The sequence below is a fragment of the Sinohyriopsis cumingii genome, chromosome 17 (genome assembly GCF_028554795.1).
Source record: "Sinohyriopsis cumingii isolate HCF-2022 chromosome 17, ASM2855479v2, whole genome shotgun sequence".
In the NCBI taxonomy this organism is placed as follows: Eukaryota; Metazoa; Mollusca; class Bivalvia; order Unionida; family Unionidae; genus Sinohyriopsis; species Sinohyriopsis cumingii.
In genome coordinates, this window is record NC_142977.1 from 59,494,494 (window position 1) to 59,514,426 (window position 19,933).

The following is a 19,933-nucleotide window of genomic DNA, read 5'->3' on the forward strand; positions in this document are numbered from 1 at the left end:
CATCCACCCAGTGAAATTATACGACTCAAGGTATTGATTCGATCACAGCTATCTGAATATTGAATTTCCTGTTATGCAGTCAAATAGGCGAGCCTTGTCGCGTTGAACAAATAACGTTAAATACAGAAAACAAGGTAATACATCAGCGGGATATGATGACTGCACTATTAACACCAAGACGTTTCTGGTCCTATTCAGTTGAATTCCACAGAATCGATATGTGGGTGTAATTTTAATGTGTGACTCATGTCATGAGAGCAGAGTTTTTAATAAAAGTGAATTTTGTGACTATTATTTTTAAGTCAATAACAAATATCCCATATATATATATATATATATATATATATATATATATATATATATATATATATATATATATATATATATATATGTGTGTGTGTGTGTGTGTGTGGTCTAAGGTTGACATTGCCTGGGGTGGGAGTGGGAGACAAGCGCCCCAATCCTCCAAAATGCCCCATACGGCCTGCGTCTCTTACTGCCTCTGTCAACTAAAATCCAGCTCCTGGCCTTCGCGAGTGGCTTAGATTTGAAGCCCGGCAGACCATGTTTTCTACTAACAGGAGAAGGGGTGAAGGCGGCCCATTGGCGCCTTAAAACCAGTTGCTTCGGGTAGATGGGACTCGTAAACCTTGGATGGTAGCTCATCTAGGAGAAGCGGTATGACATTGACTTCAACGTCATTCCGGCAACTCCTGCGACGCCGTTGGTGCCAAGCTGTATCGGCATTCGTCGTTCCCTTGGGCACACCAGCTGCGTGGAGAGGGGGGATCTGCTGCATGGGCAACAGCTGATTCTCCATACCACCCTGCCCAGGCTTCATAGCTCCACTGGAGAGGACACTCCAGCGTCGTCGTACAGCGTCGGCACAACACGAGAAGTAGCAGTTTACCGGTTCTAAGTCAAAGCTCGATTGGCGTAGAGCTTGGCGCCAGGGGTTACTTGTGACGGTGGGAGAGATCATCAGGTCTCACTGGACAGCTACCGCCCGCCTCAAGCTGGGCAGCCCCCAGTCAGTAAGGTGCTGCCCGCCATGGCCTGCCTGCTTCACTGGGTGCGTGGAGCCTAGAGAACCATCTCGACAAGTGGGCCACAAAACTCTGCACCAGGAAAGACTAAAAGAAGAAATAAAAAGACTCCAACTCTTCGTTTTGCAACCTGGAACATCAGGACCATGTGTCCTGGATTGACCACTGACCTACAGCAGATCGACGATGCACGGAAGACTGCCATCATTGACAGAGAACTCTCCCGACTGAACATCGACATTGCCTGCCTCCAGGAGACCCGACTGGCTGACAGCGGCACCATCAGGGAAACCAATTACACATTCTTTTGGCAGGGGAAGCCCTTGGATGAACCTAGGCAGCATGGTGTAGGCTTTGCCGTCAAGAACACGCTAATCGCCTTCATTGAACCTCCATCATCAGGTACTGAGTGAATCCTTGCCCTCCGGCTGTCAACATCCTTAGGCCCGGTCAACATCTTCAGTGTGTACGCTCCAACCCTCTACTCCACCTACGAGGAGAAAGACAAGTTTTATGAGGCTCTGGATCAGGCAATATCCAGTATCCCCAACAATGAAAGCCTTTACTTACTAGGAGACTTCAATGCTAGAGTGGGAGCTGACCATGAGGCCTGGTCCACCTGTCTCGGCTTTTACTGAAGGGGCAAGATCAACGAGAATGGTCAGCGACTGCTGGAGATGTGCTGCTCCCACAGCCTATGTGTGACAAACACTTTCTTCAAATGCAAGGAGATCCACCAGGTGTCGTGGAGACACCCACGTTCACGCCACTGGCACCAGCTAGACCTCGTCATCACCAGGCGTGCAGAACTGGCCAGTGTCCTTCTTACCCGCAGCTACCACAGTGCCGATTGTGACACGGACCATTCCCTCGTGGCCAGCAAGGTGCGAATATTACCCAAGAAGCTGCACCACGCCAAGAAGAAGGGTCACCCACGTATCAACACCTGCTGTGCAAGCAACCCAGAGAAAACACACCAGTTCATCAGCAAACTGAAGGAAGCCCTCACCAAAGTGAACCTGATGACACCATTGATTCCAAGTGGTCCCATATCCGTGACTCTGTGTACAATTCAGCCATCACAGCTTACGGGAAGAGGGAGCGAAAGAATGTCGACTGGTATGAGGCAAACTGGGAGGAGATGGAGCCCGTGACTGAGGCAAAGAGGAAAGCCCTCCTGGCATACAAGGCTGCACCTAGCCCCAGAACACTACAAGCCCTCAGGATTGCAAGGAATAACGCCCAGAAGACCGCCCGCCGCTGTGCCAACACCTACTGGCTGAACCTTTGCAATAGTATACAGACAGCTGCTGACACCAGGGATACAAGAGGAATGTATGAGGGTATCAAACAAGCGACAGGCCCCCCCAGCTACAAGACCGCCCCCCTCAAGTCCAAGACGGGCGAAGTCATCACAGACCAGGGGAAACAACTGCAGCGATGGGTTGAGCACTATCTCGAGCTATATGCAACCCAAAACAATGTCACTGGAACTGCCCTGGACGCCATTCCAGACCTGCCTGTCATGGAGGAGCTAGACACACAGCCCACCCTGGAAGAGCTCGGAAAAGCCATCGATTGCCTTGCCTGTGGGAAGGCTCCCGGAAGCGACGGCATTCCGCCTGAAGTCATCAAGAGCGGAAAACCAGCACTGCTCCAGCCCCTACACACACTCCTCTGCCTTTGCTGGGAACAGGGATACATCCCACAGGACATGCGTGATGCCAACATCGTCACTTTGTACAAAAACAAAGGAGACCGTAGCGACTGCAACAACTATCGGGGCATCTCCCTCCTCAACATCGTCGGAAAGGCCTTCGCCCGTGTTGCCTTGGCACGCTTGCAGATCCTAGCCTCCCGCGTCTACCCAGAATCCCAGTGTGGATTTCGAGCCGGCAGGTCAACTGTAGACATGATCTTCTCACTACGTCAGCTGCAGGAGAAGTGTCGCGAGCAGCGGATGCCCCTCTACGTTGCCTTCATAGACCTGACGAAGGCGTTTGACATGGTTAGTCGGAGTGGACTCTTCAGACTTCTGCAGAAGATCGGCTGCCCCCCACGTCTGCTTGCTGTCATTATGTCGTTCCACGAGAACATGCACAGCACAGTATGCTTCAATGGCGCAACATCTGAAGCATTCCCAGTCGTTAGCGGAGTCAAACAAGGCTGTGTCCTTGCACCGACGCTCTTTGCCATCTTCTTCTCCATGCTTCTCCAGTACGCATTCAAGGACTGCAGCGAGGGAGTGTACATCCATACCAGGGCTGACGGCAAGCTGTTCAACATCGCCCGTCTCCGTGCTAAGACTAAAGTCACAGAGGTACTCATCCGTGAATTGCTCTTTGCCGACGATGCAGCCTTGACATCACACACGGAAGATGGACTTCAGCAGCTGGTATGCTGCCTCTCCCATGCATGTAAGGAATTTGGACTGACCATCAGTTTGAAGAAAACAAATGTCATGGCACAGGACACAGACTCCCCTCCCTCTGTCTCCATCGATGGGTACAATTTGGAAGTTGTCGAGAACTTCACATACCTCGGGTCTAACATCTCCAGCTCACTCTCCATTGATTCTGAGGTGGGCGGCAGGATTGCCAAGGCAGCAGCAGTGATGGCCAGACTTAACCAGAGGGTCTGGAACAACCCCAACCTCACAGAGAAGACCAAACTGCGTGTCTACCAAGCGTGCGTGCTCAGCTCACTTCTCTACAGCAGCGAAACATGGACCACCTATGCAAGACACGAGAGGAAACTCAACAGCTTCCACCTGAGATGTCTGCGGCGCATTCTGCACATCCAGTGGAAGGACAAAGTACCCAACACAGAGGTTCTAGAACGCGCCAACATGAACAGCATGTTCTCCATACTCAGCGAGAGGCGCCTTCGCTGGCTCGGCCATGTCAAGAGAATGGACCCAGGTCGCATTCCCAAGGACCTGTTATATGGGGAGTTAGCAGAAGGTGCACGACCAACTGGACGACCACATCTGCGCTACAAAGATGTTTGCAAGAAGGATATGAAGACAGCAAACATCAATGTCAACGACTGGGAGAGCTGTGCAAACAACCGTTCCAGCTGGCGTCTAGCTGTCAGGCAGGGAGTTCAAAACGCAGAGGAAAAGAGAAGAATAAAGCAAGCTGAAAAGAGAGCTAAAAAGAAGGATAAGCAAAAGCGTACTTTGGAGCTATGCCATCGTCTCTCGTAGACGGACGGATGCCAAGATTATCAAGATATATATATATATATATATATATATATATATATATATATATATATATATATATATATATATATATATATATATATATATATATATATATATATATATATATATATATATAGATAGATAGATAGATAGATGTGTGTGTGTGTGTGTGTGTGTGTGTGTGTGTGTGTGTGTGTCAACCAATCAAAATATCGACCTGCCCATATATCTCTCTGCAGACCTATATTTTTATAATCTAAATATCAATCTACCTGCCTACACATCTCTCTGCATACCTATATTGTATCTATCAATCTGCCTATATATTTACCTATTTAGCTATCAAGCTTGCTAGCTATTTATCTATCTAGCTATTGACCGCTCCGTTGTCCTAAGTAGTTAGAGCGTCCGCCTCGTCTGCGGGAGGTCGCGGGGTCGAACATAAGACGAGTCATGCCAAAGACTTATATAAATGGTACTAATAGCTGCCTCGCTAGGCGCTCATCATTAAGAAGTTAGTGTTAGGACTGGTCGGCCTGGTGTCAGGATAATGTGATTGTGTGGGACGTGATGCTACATGTATGCGGTATGATGCCCCAATGCTAGACATCGCTATAAACAGGCACGCTGCAGACCTCATAGCGATATGACTAAAAACTGTTAAACTGTTAACATACACGCTATCTAGCTATCAATCTAACTCAAGGTTACTTCATATGTGCTATAATAATGTGAGCATATTCATACAACGTATAAATCAATGGAATAAAAATAGGTTGTGGCCAGCATTTTTTGTTTAAGGACACCACTGTTCATATTCAGAAAGGTTGAAATTATATGAATGTGATGTATATAAATCAACTGAATAAAAATGTGCTGTGACCTGAATTTTCGTCTAAGGAAACCACTGCACAAATTTATACAACCTTAAATTAAATGCCAAAAAATACTTACAGCAGAAATCGTGAATATGATAATGAAATGATATGATAATGAAGGACAACAGAAAAGAATTTGCTTAACCAAACAATCCAATAAACGCCCAAAACCCGGAAGCACAAAAAAGAATTGTCATCCCCAGTAAATATCAGCACCCAACTGGAACACCCCGACCCCCTAAGGAGCACAAATTCTTTAGCACACATACAGCACAGCACACAGGAAACACGTACAACTGTAACAGGCAGATAGTACAGCAGATACATCTCCCTTCCCCACCCCCCCATCCCACACATTTATATAATCGGGATTTCAATCCAGGGCCAATCAAATTTTCGTCTAACGAGGACTTTCCTCTTCCCTTTTACGCCCCGCCATTCTGTTTATTGTGGCCTCAGTGCTGCGTACGTATGTACATGTTCAAATTGTTTGTTACAATTTTGGAATGTTATTAGTGATGGCATCTAAAAGATAAGCAAGTGATAGTCCGAAGAGACCAAGGAAGGCTATTTCTTTAGAGGTTAAACTTGAAGTAGTGAAAAGGTATGAAGCTGGTCAGAGTACCGCCATGATAAAGCATGCTTTGAACCTTAGTGAAAGTACATGTAGAAACAATACATGTACGTGGCAGTGCTGAAAAAATAAAAGCAAGTGTTAAAGCTGGAACCTCCCTTTTGAACCAGAAAAGTTGCTATACCCACCCTAACATAATGGAGAGGATGGAAAGGATGTTGGCAACGTGGCTTGATGAACACTGGTGTTCAATACAGCTTTCGTTTTTTTAATTACACGTACATTAAAATTCATAATTTCATGTTTTTATTTTATGTTTCCTATGTTTTAAGTTGGTTTCCCTATGCTTTTTATGAAAACTTTTATTATTTTTTATTTTAATCTAATTTGCAGTAGCATCCGCGAATTTTAACATACTGAATTTATAGGAGAAAATGATCTCAATTTATGCGAATCTCAAATTATGCGCGCGCTTCAAAAACGTAACCCTCGTGTAAATTGCGATCACACTGTAAATCGTCTTGCCCTGCTTAATCTAGTTAACAATATCCACATGATCACAGGCAGTATTACCATAAAATACTATACTGGAAGCAAGGTGTGAAAAAAAGAGGAAACAAAATAGAAATATTCAACAATAGCTTGGTGTGCATGAGAGATTTGAGTGAGTGATAGGAGACACCCCTCATCTTCGGAAGAAAACTATCCCTTCTGAGAGGCTCATATATATAGCTTTAGTAGCACCAGTAGTATATCTTTAGGCCTAAAAAAGTATCTGTGATTGAAATTCATGGGGTAGAGCACCACTCTCAGCACATGATAGGATATAAGTGGCAGACAAAGAAGCCTGGAAGATCCTGGAAAGAACCATCAACCAGGGGAAGTTAGTGGCAAGGCAAGACTGGAACACACGTGGAGAGTTGGGATGTGAGTGACTTGCACAGGTGAGCACGTTAGACTACTCTGCCACATAAGGCCCTAGCAATAATTTTCCTACTGACCTAGATATATGCAATCATGCCCTTTAAGATATTTCATATATGCAGCAGTTAAAAACCTGCAAGTTTACAATGACAGGGCATAGTAGTTTTTCAAATTGTTATTTCAGTTTGTGCAGCTTTTTAAAGATCTCAAGACAATCAATAAAATCAAACCCAAACTGACTTATGTGAAGAATGAAAAAAGATTTATAAAAATAATGAAAATAAGACAAATTGGGTGCACAGATTGAAGGTAATCTCACACATTATCAGTATGATAGTGTGATATACAACTAGTGAATGCACATAAAATGTATTAAGCTGTGTTTGTGATGGAATGTGTAGACGTATACAACAGCCTACAAAATCCAGTACAAACTTAATGTAAATGTGTGAAAACTGCATCTATGCCTCTGTGATAGCAATGAGTCAGCCAGGCATACACATACTCAGCGGTTTGTTATCGGCAGTAGCTTATCTCTGCCAATACACGTTACTAATTTCATGCCACACCCAAAAACATAAATCATAGTCTCTGTATGTCTTCCAAAAACAGCCTGTAAGTGATGTATAATCGTCTTACAAGCCTCAGTTTCATAAGCAAAATGTTACTATAAGCTTGACTTTTTAATTAAAAGTATAAAATGTTACTATAAGTTTGACCTTTTAATTAGGATTACAAAAATGTTACTATAAGCTTGACCGTTTAATAAGGATTATAAAAATATTACTATTAGCTTGACCTTTTAATTAGGATTATAACATGTTACTATAAGCTTGACCTTTTAATTAGGATTATAAAAATATTACTATAAGCCTGACCTTTTAATTGGGATCATAATAATATTACTATAAGCTTAACCTTTTAATTAGGATTATAAAAATGTTACTATAAGTTTGACCTTTTAATTAGGATTACAAAAATGTTATTATAAGCTTGACCTTTTAATTAGGATCATAATAGCAACTCTTACCTTAAAATTACACAAGTTTATAATGCTTGAAAAATCAAAATCTATGATACAAAGTATTTTCAAATCATACATGATAGACCAATTATTTTTGTCTGGGTTCAGGAACCTAAACTGGGTGTAGAAGCCCTAACAAGCATTAGAACTGTATCAAATACCAAATTTTCCTTTTCGAATATTCACAGAAATCACCAAAGAAGAATTTGAATATTAGCTGATGTTAATAAGACTATCAACTCTGATCCCTTTTCTTTGTCAACTATGTAATCTACTGTCCCCTCCCCCATATTGAAAGCACAATAAAATCAATGATATAAATATATTTTTAATGCAATTTCAGTGGTCAGAAGTATATAAAAAATTGGGATACTGACAAACGGGTCAAATGAATGGAGGTGTCATTTTCTGTGCACCCTCTCAAACAATAACAATAATAATTGCCAATTAGGCATTCAATTATCCATGTAAAGGAAAATAATCAGAAAAATAATTGGTTAGGTGGTTTGTTTTTAAACACAATCGTCAACACATTACCGGCCATATAATGCTATTGAAATACAGTTACGTGCCCTTACCATGGACACACTGCGGTAATGGACCTGGTCGGAGTGGGTATCAAATAATTACATGTATAAGAAAAAAACAGTACTGAATGTTTATAAAGAGGTGAAGGAATGACATGTAGCAAGCACATTGTGTGACATATACAAATGCAGGCACATTTCTCACCTTCTCGAATAATAACAAAAATAACTGCCATGCTTTCATGGAGGGAAAGTGTGCAGATATCCTCCATGTGTATGCATTTCAGCAACTGCATTTCCCAAACAAATGGGTGGAAATTCACCAAATTTTTCACATAGTTTGTGTATGTGTGAAGAGCATGAAATTGTCCCTACCCTGGGATTCCTGGATGGAGGTAACAGGTAAAAGGTCAAATCTACAAAACTTAGAGTGACATCTGTAAAAAAGATAATAATTCTTTAACAAATATGTATGCATGCATGTATACATGTAGCAGGAAAATATACGATACTGCATATGTAATGGGGGAGGAGAGGGTGATGAAAAGGTACTTTGTTTTGTTGACTTTAACAGCATTTTTTTTACACATTACAGGCTTTCATGCTCAAAATATGGAAGTGAAGTACCTTTCCCATGGCAGCCAAGCAGAGCTGGCCTGGATGGGTACTGAACCAACAACCCCGAGATTTGCAAGTTTCATACTCTACCAAAATGAACTTTTGCAGACATGGAAAATTATCGAAGAAATGGCATAGTAGCTCTGGTTTAATACTGGATTAATTTTACATGACTGATTTACCATTCTATATATGCTAAACCTATACAAAAAAATATAATGGATGACCCATATCTATACGAGAAAGATATTTTTTATTATGTGAATAATTATACAGCAAAACCGGTCTTGAAAGACCACTGTTATTTGAGAGAACACCTGTCTTAAGAGACCTTATTCTCAATGCACAAATTTACTGATTGTATAGTATTATAACATGTTATGCAAAACCACCTGTCTTGAGAGACCATAGTTTGGGGGCAGAAGGCATGGCCTTTCAAGACAGGTTCAACCGTATTTGTAGCTCTGTGCTTACAAAAATCCTTGAATACTAATCCTATACCAACAACACTAATGATGAGGACAGACAACATCACGCTTCATACATGTACATCTCACATTTTATTCTGGAAAAGGTAATACTGTATAAATGAAATGACCAAAAACGGAGAAGATACAAAGATTACTCCCCTACATTTGCTACTTTGCAGTCATTTGGAAAAAAAGTCAAATGTATGTATTTCAAATATCCATTTCTCAGAAGAATTAAAAACATCTTTCTGCAATGCTGAGGTAAATTCAAAGTGAAATAAGGATGTTTACTATTATGTATAAAGCAGAAAATTATTTTCAGTAAGAAAAGTATACATTATGTGTAGCAGTGCTTCAGATGACAGAATACATCTGTCAAAAACAAAAACAAAAAAAAAACAACAAAAAAACAGGAAGGCTATATTTAACAAAGTGCACATGCCAATCAGCATATATGTATTTATAAATTTTGCAATAAGCAAGCAGAGCAGATATGTATCTATTAATTCAGTCAAATACATTAATGTATGTACTAGAGTCCAACTGAAAACTGCATAGAACCCGTTTTGCCATCACAAAATGCACTGGCAGACAAGAGTTTATGTTTGCAAGGTGATTATTCCTAAACTTAGGAACTTTTCCTCTTAAGAGGAAAACTTCATTGGCCCTGGAAGGATCCCGATTGAATCTGTTACAAAGTCATGACATCTAAACGACTGAATTGCGATCGCAAAAATCAAAGGCTGCTGTAAGCCAAGAAAATTCGGCAACATTTCAGAAATACAAGTACGCATAGTACACGAAAAATAATACACTAATACATTGTAGGAAAATACAAAACTCAGGAACATTTTAATCGGATGTGATTATCACATGTTTGGGGGTAGATTAAAGACCGCCGCGCAATATGGGGGGGGGGTGTATTTGGAATAAACCAAGTTAATGCTGCTTGCTTACGAAGTCACAGCCTTCAAAGAAGGAGCACAGACGGGGGAAATCGGAGCACCTCTGCTTTAGGTGGCTTGCTCTAGCAGCATGATAACAACGGTTAAACGCACAAATTAAATAGCCCGCAAAAGCTACACATACGATGTCAAGACGTATTAGTCAGCACATTTTTCTCTTTCCATATGAGAGCTGGAAATTGAAAGTCCGACACGGGTGTGAAAAATAATTATTTGAAACTTGACATTTAAAAAACAAAATATCTACAGGAATAGGCCAAGATCAAAAGATACATCCTATTATTATCAAAAACTATCATTCATGGTGCTGATCGAAATGTATTACAAGTCTACACAGTAGATTAAATGAGGTCTTCATGTAATTATTAATAACACTGAAGAGCAAGTTATTCCTAAGTGCACACAATTCTTCTAATCATTTTGATTTTGGTAAACATTAGACAATTGAATAGCTAGGCCATCCCTGAAACTTAATCCATATTGTATGTACATCTGAGTTTACGCGTTACTGTTCACATAATCGTTAATGTGATACTATTTAATGTCTAAGCTGTCAGGTAACTATAAACTTTTCACTTTGTTTTTACAGTAGCCATTTACTAATAGCCAATATAATATGTAGCAACAATTGTGATGCGTTTGATTCTATTCACTTGCCATAGATTTTGAGGTAAAGTCCATCAGAAGAAACAACAAGCACATGTTCACACCAAAATCATCATTTCTTCAACTAACCAATGCGAAAGTGTAATTCCAGATCACAAGCTTTAAGTGTAACAAGTCTAAGATGAAATAAACCGGTACCAGCTGTTGGAGTATTGACAAAACACAAACATTCTAGATTCGTATTTCATGAAAGATTCACCCAGATTATGAGATATAGAGCAGAAGACATCGATCAATTAGTGTGGCTTCATGAAACAAAAGAACGTATATTGCCCGACATTAACATGTACTAATTTCCAGCTTGCGGGTAGTGATTCCTTCTACTTATACAGTGTCAGACATGTAACAAAACAAACATCCATTTTACGTGAAGTTACATACATACATAAATACATACATACATACATACATACACTCAAACACACATGAATTAGTCATCAGAGAAAGCACCCAAAAACATTTTCATATAATCTGGCACGTGACAAGTCATGTTTAAGGAATTATATACACGATAAATAAGATCATCGCCTGTTACAGAATAAAAACCGTTTCTAGAAAAATCATAGGAGTGCTTCTAACAATTTAAATTTTAAAAATTAATGTTTAAACAGTGGCTTCAGATGCCACAAAAATCATTCTTGGTTATGAAACAACAACGAGCAAAGTGAATGTATTATAATTAATTGGAATTTGTATTCATATTATTAAATGTAACCTGAAATGGTACTATCTAGTCCGCTTGTAACGTAGACTACAAGCTCTGAAGCGCGAGATTTAATAATGGAATTAAAAGTATGAAGTTGAATAGATAGGTAATTTCTGATAGGTAAATCTTTGATTACATGCCTACTAATTCTACAAAAATTCCTAGCTATATCCCGTTTACTCCTTGTACACTGATACTTCAAGAACATTATGTTGTTAGTAGTACAAAATGTGAAACATGCCTTTTATGAGCACTAACTTGACGACGAGACTTTTGTATTAGCTAAATTTATTCTTGCGTAGTTTTTTACATCTAAATTCAAAATTAAACAAATACTGTATTGTGATTTGTTGTTTGATGCGGATTTTAACTAGCTGTAAAATTTGAAATTAGTTATTGAAAAGAAAACAATATATTTCAATCCAAACGTTTGTAAATCGTGAGAAATCGCAATGTGAGTGTTTAGTCCTGTCAGGCTAAGTAAACATCTGATATCTAGAACAGCATTGAATATCAAACACAAAATCCCACCTTTAAAAAATGATCAAGAACTAAAATGGCTATCCAATCTCTAAGCCCTCTTTCGCGCCATTTATCTCTTCCTTTATTAACCAATATATTTCTCAATGACGAGTAGTGTTACGAATGAGTATTAAGGGTATGCATCCCATCATTTTGTTAAAAGAGTTACACTTTGTACACACAATGATAGTATTGTATACACAGTGGATTTAAATGTCCAAAAAAAATGCATTACTGGTTTCGAAACCACGATAAGCACAATGTAGCCATTATAACTTTATTCATTCGAAATTGAAAGTGAAAGTTCATTGGAATTTCCATTTATGATTCATTCGTTTACTGGGAAAATCGTAAGGTGCTTGTCCAGCATTGAGAGGATAGTCTATCTGGCATTATAGCGGTTATGTTAGAATGTAAAAGGATGAATGACTCAGTATTCACAGCTACATGACTTTTTCCTTCTCTCTCAAACTTCCTTCTTATATATGAATTGTAAATATGTATCCTTGATCCGTTCATCCATCCGTACATACAAAAGTACACACACACACACACACACACAAACATACATTATATATATCTATATATATATATAGTATGTACGCTGTATCAACAATATAACACTCGTATAAATTTGTCATTAAAATGAAACTCGGCACGCCTACATGCTATGCATATATTTTATTTATATCACATACAAATACACATATTTGCACTCTGAAAGGAGGTACGATATGATCCTGGCAACTGTGTATTGACCGAGTAAACGAACTCCTCACACCCCTGCCAGTGTGTCCGCTACAAAATGTAGTTTTACGATTTTTCTTGTTGTTCACAATCACATATGCAAATTGATGAGTTGACTGTTTTTTTTTAGTTTCAATTCTTATCTACATTTATAAAATCAATATAAAACATACTCATGATTTAAACATGAAATATGGTTTTTACGAAGAAATTAGTGCACTACAAACACGGTTAGCTTCTTGTACACTGAACCTGAACTGTCAGGCATTTACGTATTGGCGTATGGAAATTAGCGGGGAATAGAAACTAAGCGAAATGACGAACCAACAAGAAGTTATTAAAATATTTTAATATTTTGAAAGTTCATCTAAGTCATTATTCTGCTTTAATTAACGTTTCTAAAGACTATAACATTCTCTCCCCCCCCTTTTTGGACGTTTTGACTAAACTTTACCATCATTCATAGGTTCAGAGACATCATCGTATGACCCAAGCAAAAATCCCCAACGCTCGTATTTTCATGAATTTTCGCCCGTCTCTGGCTACGATAATCCAGAGAGAGAGGCGGGCGGGGCGACCATTTGGACATTTTTCTATTAAATAATTAATAATCGATTTTTAGAACATTATAATAGGTTTAAGGAACAACAACAACAAAGCATTAAATACGCTACAGCATGTGTGCCTCGTAACCAACAAATTTAGCATATAGGCTTAGTGTCGACTGGCTATTGTAACTATCATTGATATTTTGAACACTGTCGATAGATCCCACGGAAAGCGTAAACATACGTTACGACGAACCAGACTACTGTTGGTTACTTGGTAAAAGTTCAGTTTTAATGTTTTCGTCCAGCGTAATATGTTTTTCCTTCTCACTTCAGATTATTTTTTATTTTGTCCCTTACGCACGAGAAGGGAGAGGGGAATGGAAAACAGAAAGGATTCTGATGAAATTGTGTACCATTTTAATTTCATTTAGAAAACAGGGACTATTAATACATTTTATCGTTATTTTCATGTCATTTATGATTAATGAACGAGCAGAAATTCATCATTGATGTATAGGCCTGCAACTGAAAGAATGTTTATATACACGTATTATTGCGCCATGGGCAGATCACAAATTTATATACCAGTAGTAATGGTATATCAATTTGCTTTATACCAACATTTTAAATGCCACGTTATTGTTAGTGTATGTGGTATATATATATATATATATATATATATATATATATATATATATATATATATATATATATATATATAATGACTTATTTTACAATTTCAGTATTAAAGCTATGAAATAATGTAATAATGTAAGTGACATAAAATCCGGGGGAATACATTGTCACAAAAAAAGAGTATTCTCATGGATAATTTCTGTGATTATATGTTGACTAATTCCACATAAACTCCTAACAGCATCCATAAGTATCTAAGGAATCGTATTACCTCTTGTATACGCCGATGCTATAAGAATATTATGATGTTGGTATTACTTGTTATTAACAAAAACTGGATGACGAAACGTTTGCATCAATTAACATTTCTCTTGTGAAATTAACCCTCTAAGATCAAAATGAAGCAAATATTTTTGTTTGTTGACCTTTATAACCCTGAATGTAGGTGTTTAGCGCTCTCTTGCTAAACAAACGAGTAATAAAAGGAATTTAAAGGTTGGGGAGTCAGAAATCGTGACTAAGCTATTTGCAAAAGAGAAAACATAGTTGAAAAGAGAATGGGTGGCGAGTAATAAAAAAATAAGATTACAAATTTGAAATAAAGACTAGAGTCACTATGGGTTTTTAAAATGAATAAATAATGTTTTCTCTCTGTCTCAAACATCCTTCCTATATTGTATATTTATATGAGTAAATATCTAATCCATCATTCTTCCATACGTCCATCCATCCACCCACACATCCATCTATCCATCGCATGATGTGAATATATAAATACTAGGTAGATAATCACTTTTTGACAATTTATCTTTCATCGTTATGGAAAACAATGTAAGATGTAAAAGATTCGAAGGAAGAAGTTGCATAGATAGATAAGTTCTATGAATACATATTAACTAATTCTACAAAAAACTTTTAACAGTACACATACGTAACGAAGAACTGTACTACCTCTTGTATACACTGATATTTCAAGAACATTATGTTGTTGGAAGCATACAATTTCAAACAAATATTTTATGAATATTAACTTAACGACAATTTTTTATAAGCTAAAATTTATCTTGAGCAGTTTTTCATCTATGTTCTAAAATAAATATTACGAATGTTTGCTTGATACGATCTTTATCTAGCTGTAAAATTTACAATTAGTAATTAGTAATTAGAAAGAAGAAAAAATAGTTTAATCCAGACGTTTGTGAATCATAATGAATAGGAATGAGAATGTTCAGTGCTCTCAAGCTAAGTAAACATCTGATGTCTAAAACAGTATTGAATATCAAACACAAAACCCCACCATTAAAAAATGATCAAAAACTAATATGGCTATCCGATCCGTAAGCTCTCACTCTCTCGCTCTATATGGAAGTGAAGTACCTTTCCCATGGCAGCCAAGCAGAGTTGGCCTGGATGGGTACTGAACCAACAACCCCGAGATTTGCAAGTTTCATACTCTACCAAAATGAACTTTTACAGACATGGAAAATTATCGAAGAAATGGTTAGTAGCACTGGTTTAATACTGGATTAATTTTACATGACTGATTTACCATTCTATATATGCTAAAGCTATACAAAAAAATATAATGGATGACCCATATCTATACGAGAAAGATATTTTTTATTATGTGAATAATTATACAGCAAAACCGGTCTTGAAAGACCACTGCTATTTGAGAGAACACCTGTCTTAAGAGACCTTATTCTCAATGCACAAATTTCCTGATTGTATAGTATTATAACATGTTATGCAAAACCACCTGTCTTGAGAGACGATAGTTTGGGGGGCAGAAGGCATAGTCTTTCAAGACAGGTTCAACCGTATTTGTAGCTCTGTGCTTACAAAAATCCTTGAATACTAATCCTATACCAACAACACTAAAGATGAGGACAGACAACATCACGCTTCATACATGTACATCTCACATTTTATTCTGGAAAAGGTAATACTGTATAAATGAAATGACCAAAAACTGAGAAGATACAAAGATTACTCCCCTACATTTGCTACTTTGCAGTCATTTGGAAAAAAAGTCAAATGTATGTATTTCAAATATCCATTTCTCAGAAGAATTAAAAACTTCTTTCTGCAATGCTGAGGTAAATTCACATGGAAATAAGGATGTTTACGATTATGTATAAAGAAGAAAATTATTTTCAGTAAGAAATGTATACATTATGTGTAGCAGTGCTTCAGATGACAGAATACATCTGTCAAAACAAAAAACAAAAAAACAGGAAGGCTATATTTAACAAAGTGCACATGCCAATCAGCATATATGTATTTATAAATTTTGCAATAAGCAAGCAGAGCAGATATGTATCTATTAATTCAGTCAAATACATTAATGTATGTACTAGAGTCCAACTGAAAACTGCATAGAACCTGTTTTGCCATCACAAAATGCACTGGCAGACAAGAGTTTATGTTTGCAAGGTGATTATTCCTAAACTTAGGAACTTTTCCTCTTAAGAGGAAAACTTCATTGGCCCTGGAAGGATCCCGATTGAATCTGTTACAAAGTCATGACATCTAAACGACTGAATTGCGATCGCAAAAATCAAAGGCTGCTGTAAGCCAAGAAAATTCGGCAACATTTCAGAAATACAAGTACGCATAGTACACGAAAAATAATACACTAATACATTGTAGGAAAATACAAAACTCAGGAACATTTTAATCGGATGTGATTATCACATGTTTGGGGGTAGATTAAAGACCGCCGCGCAATATGGGGGGGGGGGGTGTATTTGGAATAAACCAAGTTAATGCTGCTTGCTTACGAAGTCACAGCCTTCAAAGAAGGAGCACAGACGGGGGAAATCGGAGCACCTCTGCTTTAGGTGGCTTGCTCTAGCAGCATGATAACAACGGTTAAACGCACAAATTAAATAGCCCGCAAAAGCTACACATACGATGTCAAGACGTATTAGTCAGCACATTTTTCTCTTTCCATATGAGAGCTGGAAATTGAAAGTCCGACACGGGTGTGAAAAATAATTATTTGAAACTTGACATTTAAAAAACAAAATATCTACAGGAATAGGCCAAGATCAAAAGATACATCCTATTATTATCAAAAACTATCATTCATGGTGCTGATCGAAATGTATTACAAGTCTATACAGTAGATTAAATGAGGTCTTCATGTAATTATTAATAACACTGAAGAGCAAGTTATTCCTAAGTGCACACAATTCTTCTAATCATTTTGATTTTGGTAAAAATTAGACAATTGAATAGCTAGGCCATCCCTGAAACTTAATCCATATTGTATGTACATCTGAGTTTACGCGTTACTGTTCACATAATCGTTAATGTGATACTATTTAATGTCTAAGCTGTCAGGTAACTATAAACTTTTCACTTTGTTTTTACAGTAGCCATTTACTAATAGCCAATATAATATGTAGCAACAATTGTGATGCGTTTGATTCTATTCACTTGCCATAGATTTTGAGGTAAAGTCCATCAGAAGAAACAACAAGCACATGTTCACACCAAAATCATCATTTCTTCAACTAACCAATGCGAAAGTGTAATTCCAGATCACAAGCTTTAAGTGTAACAAGTCTAAGATGAAATAAACCGGTACCAGCTGTTGGAGTATTGACAAAACACAAACATTCTAGATTCGTATTTCATGAAAGATTCACCCAGATTATGAGATATAGAGCAGAAGACATCGATCAATTAGTGTGGCTTCATGAAACAAAAGAACGTATATTGCCCGACATTAACATGTACTAATTTCCAGCTTGCGGGTAGTGATTCCTTCTACTTATACAGTGTCAGACATGTAACAAAACAAACATCCATTTTACGTGAAGTTACATACATACATAAATACATACATACATACATACATACACTCAAACACACATGAATTAGTCATCAGAGAAAGCACCCAAAAACATTTTCATATAATCTGGCACGTGACAAGTCATGTTTAAGGAATTATATACACGATAAATAAGATCATCGCCTGTTACAGAATAAAAACCGTTTCTAGAAAAATCATAGGAGTGCTTCTAACAATTTAAATTTTAAAAATTAATGTTTAAACAGTGGCTTCAGATGCCACAAAAATCATTCTTGGTTATGAAACAACAACGAGCAAAGTGAATGTATTATAATTAATTGGAATTTGTATTCATATTATTAAATGTAACCTGAAATGGTACTATCTAGTCCGCTTGTAACGTAGACTACAAGCTCTGAAGCGCGAGATTTAATAATGGAATTAAAAGTATGAAGTTGAATAGATAGGTAATTTCTGATAGGTAAATCTTTGATTACATGCCTACTAATTCTACAAAAATTCCTAGCTATATCCCGTTTACTCCTTGTACACTGATACTTAAAGAACATTATGTTGTTAGTAGTACAAAATGTGAAACATGCCTTTTATGAGCACTAACTTGACGACGAGACTTTTGTATTAGCTAAATTTATTCTTGCGTAGTTTTTTACATCTAAATTCAAAATTAAACAAATACTGTATTGTGATTTGTTGTTTGATGCGGATTTTAACTAGCTGTAAAATTTGCAATTAGTTATTGAAAAGAAAAAAATATATTTCAATCCAAACGTTTGTAAATCGTGAGAAATCGGAATGTGAGTGTTTAGTCCTGTCAGGCTAAGTAAACATCTGATATCTAGAACAGCATTGAATATCAAACACAAAATCCCACCTTTAAAAAATGATCAAGAACTAAAATGGCTATCCAATCTCTAAGCCCTCTTTCGCGCCATTTATCTCTTCCTTTATTAACCAATATATTTCTCAATGATGAGAAATGTTATGAATGAGTATTAAGGGTAAGCATCCCATCATTTTGTTAAAAGAGTTACACTTTGTACACACAGTGATAGTATTGTATACACAGTGGATTTAAATGTCAAAAAAAAAATGCAATACTGGTTTCGAAACCACGATAAGCACAATGTAGCCATTATAACTTTATTCATTCGAAATTGAAAGTGAAAGTTCATTGGAATTTCCATTTATGATTCATTCGTTTACTGGGAAAATCGTAAGGTGCTTGTCCAGCATTGAGAGGATAGTCTATCTGGCATTATAGCGGTTATGTTAGAATGTAAAAGGATGAATGACTCAGTATTCACAGCTACATGACTTTTTCCTTCTCTCTCAAACTTCCTTCTTATATATGAATTGTAAATATGTATCCTTGATCCGTTCATCCATCCGTACATACAAAAGTACACACACACACACACACACACAAACATACATTATATATATCTATATATATATATATATAGTATGTACGCTGTATCAACAATATAACACTCGTATAAATTTGTCATTAAAATGAAACTCGGCACGCCTACATGCTATGCATATATTTTATTTATATCACATACAAATACACATATTTGCACTCTGAAAGGAGGTACGATATGATCCTGGCAACTGTGTATTGACCGAGTAAACGAACTCCTCACACCCCTGCGAGTGTGTCCGCTACAAAATGTAGTTTTACGATTTTTCTTGTTGTTCACAATCACATATGCAAATTGATGAGTTGACTGGTTTTTTTTAGTTTCAATTCTTATCTACATTTATTAAATCAATATAAAACATACTCATGATTTAAACATGAAATATGGTTTTTACGAAGAAATTAGTGCACTACAAACACGGTTAGCTTCTTGTACACTGAACCTGAACTGTCAGGCATTTACGTACTGGCGTATGGAAATTAGCGGGGAATAGAAACTAAGCGAAATGACGAACCAACAAGAAGTTATTAAAATATTTTAATATTTTGAAAGTTCATCTAAGTCATTATTCTGCTTTAATTAACATTTCTAAAGACTATAACATTCTCTCCCCCCCCCCCTTTT

At 37.5% G+C, this 19,933-nt stretch overlaps 1 protein-coding gene and 1 long non-coding RNA gene across 3 annotated transcripts in view; one reads left to right on the plus strand and one right to left on the minus strand.

Annotated features, from left to right (window-relative positions):
- LOC149779038 (uncharacterized) overlaps nt 1–19,933 on the minus strand; it is a 77,348-nt gene that overhangs the window by 46,564 nt on the left and 10,851 nt on the right. Inside the window, exon 2 of one of the 2 annotated variants that reach the window (XM_089939602.1) lies at nt 8,557–8,618. The exons of the other annotated variant lie outside the window; for it this stretch is intronic. The gene's annotated coding sequence lies outside the window, so the exon portion shown is untranslated. The remainder of the gene's footprint in view (nt 1–8,556; nt 8,619–19,933) is intronic. 2 annotated transcript variants of the gene reach the window in all.
- On the plus strand, nt 6,276–11,067 carry LOC149779039 (uncharacterized). The gene is made up of 2 exons (XR_016415550.1): nt 6,276–6,650; nt 8,777–11,067. It is a non-coding gene; the product is annotated as an uncharacterized LOC149779039 (long non-coding RNA).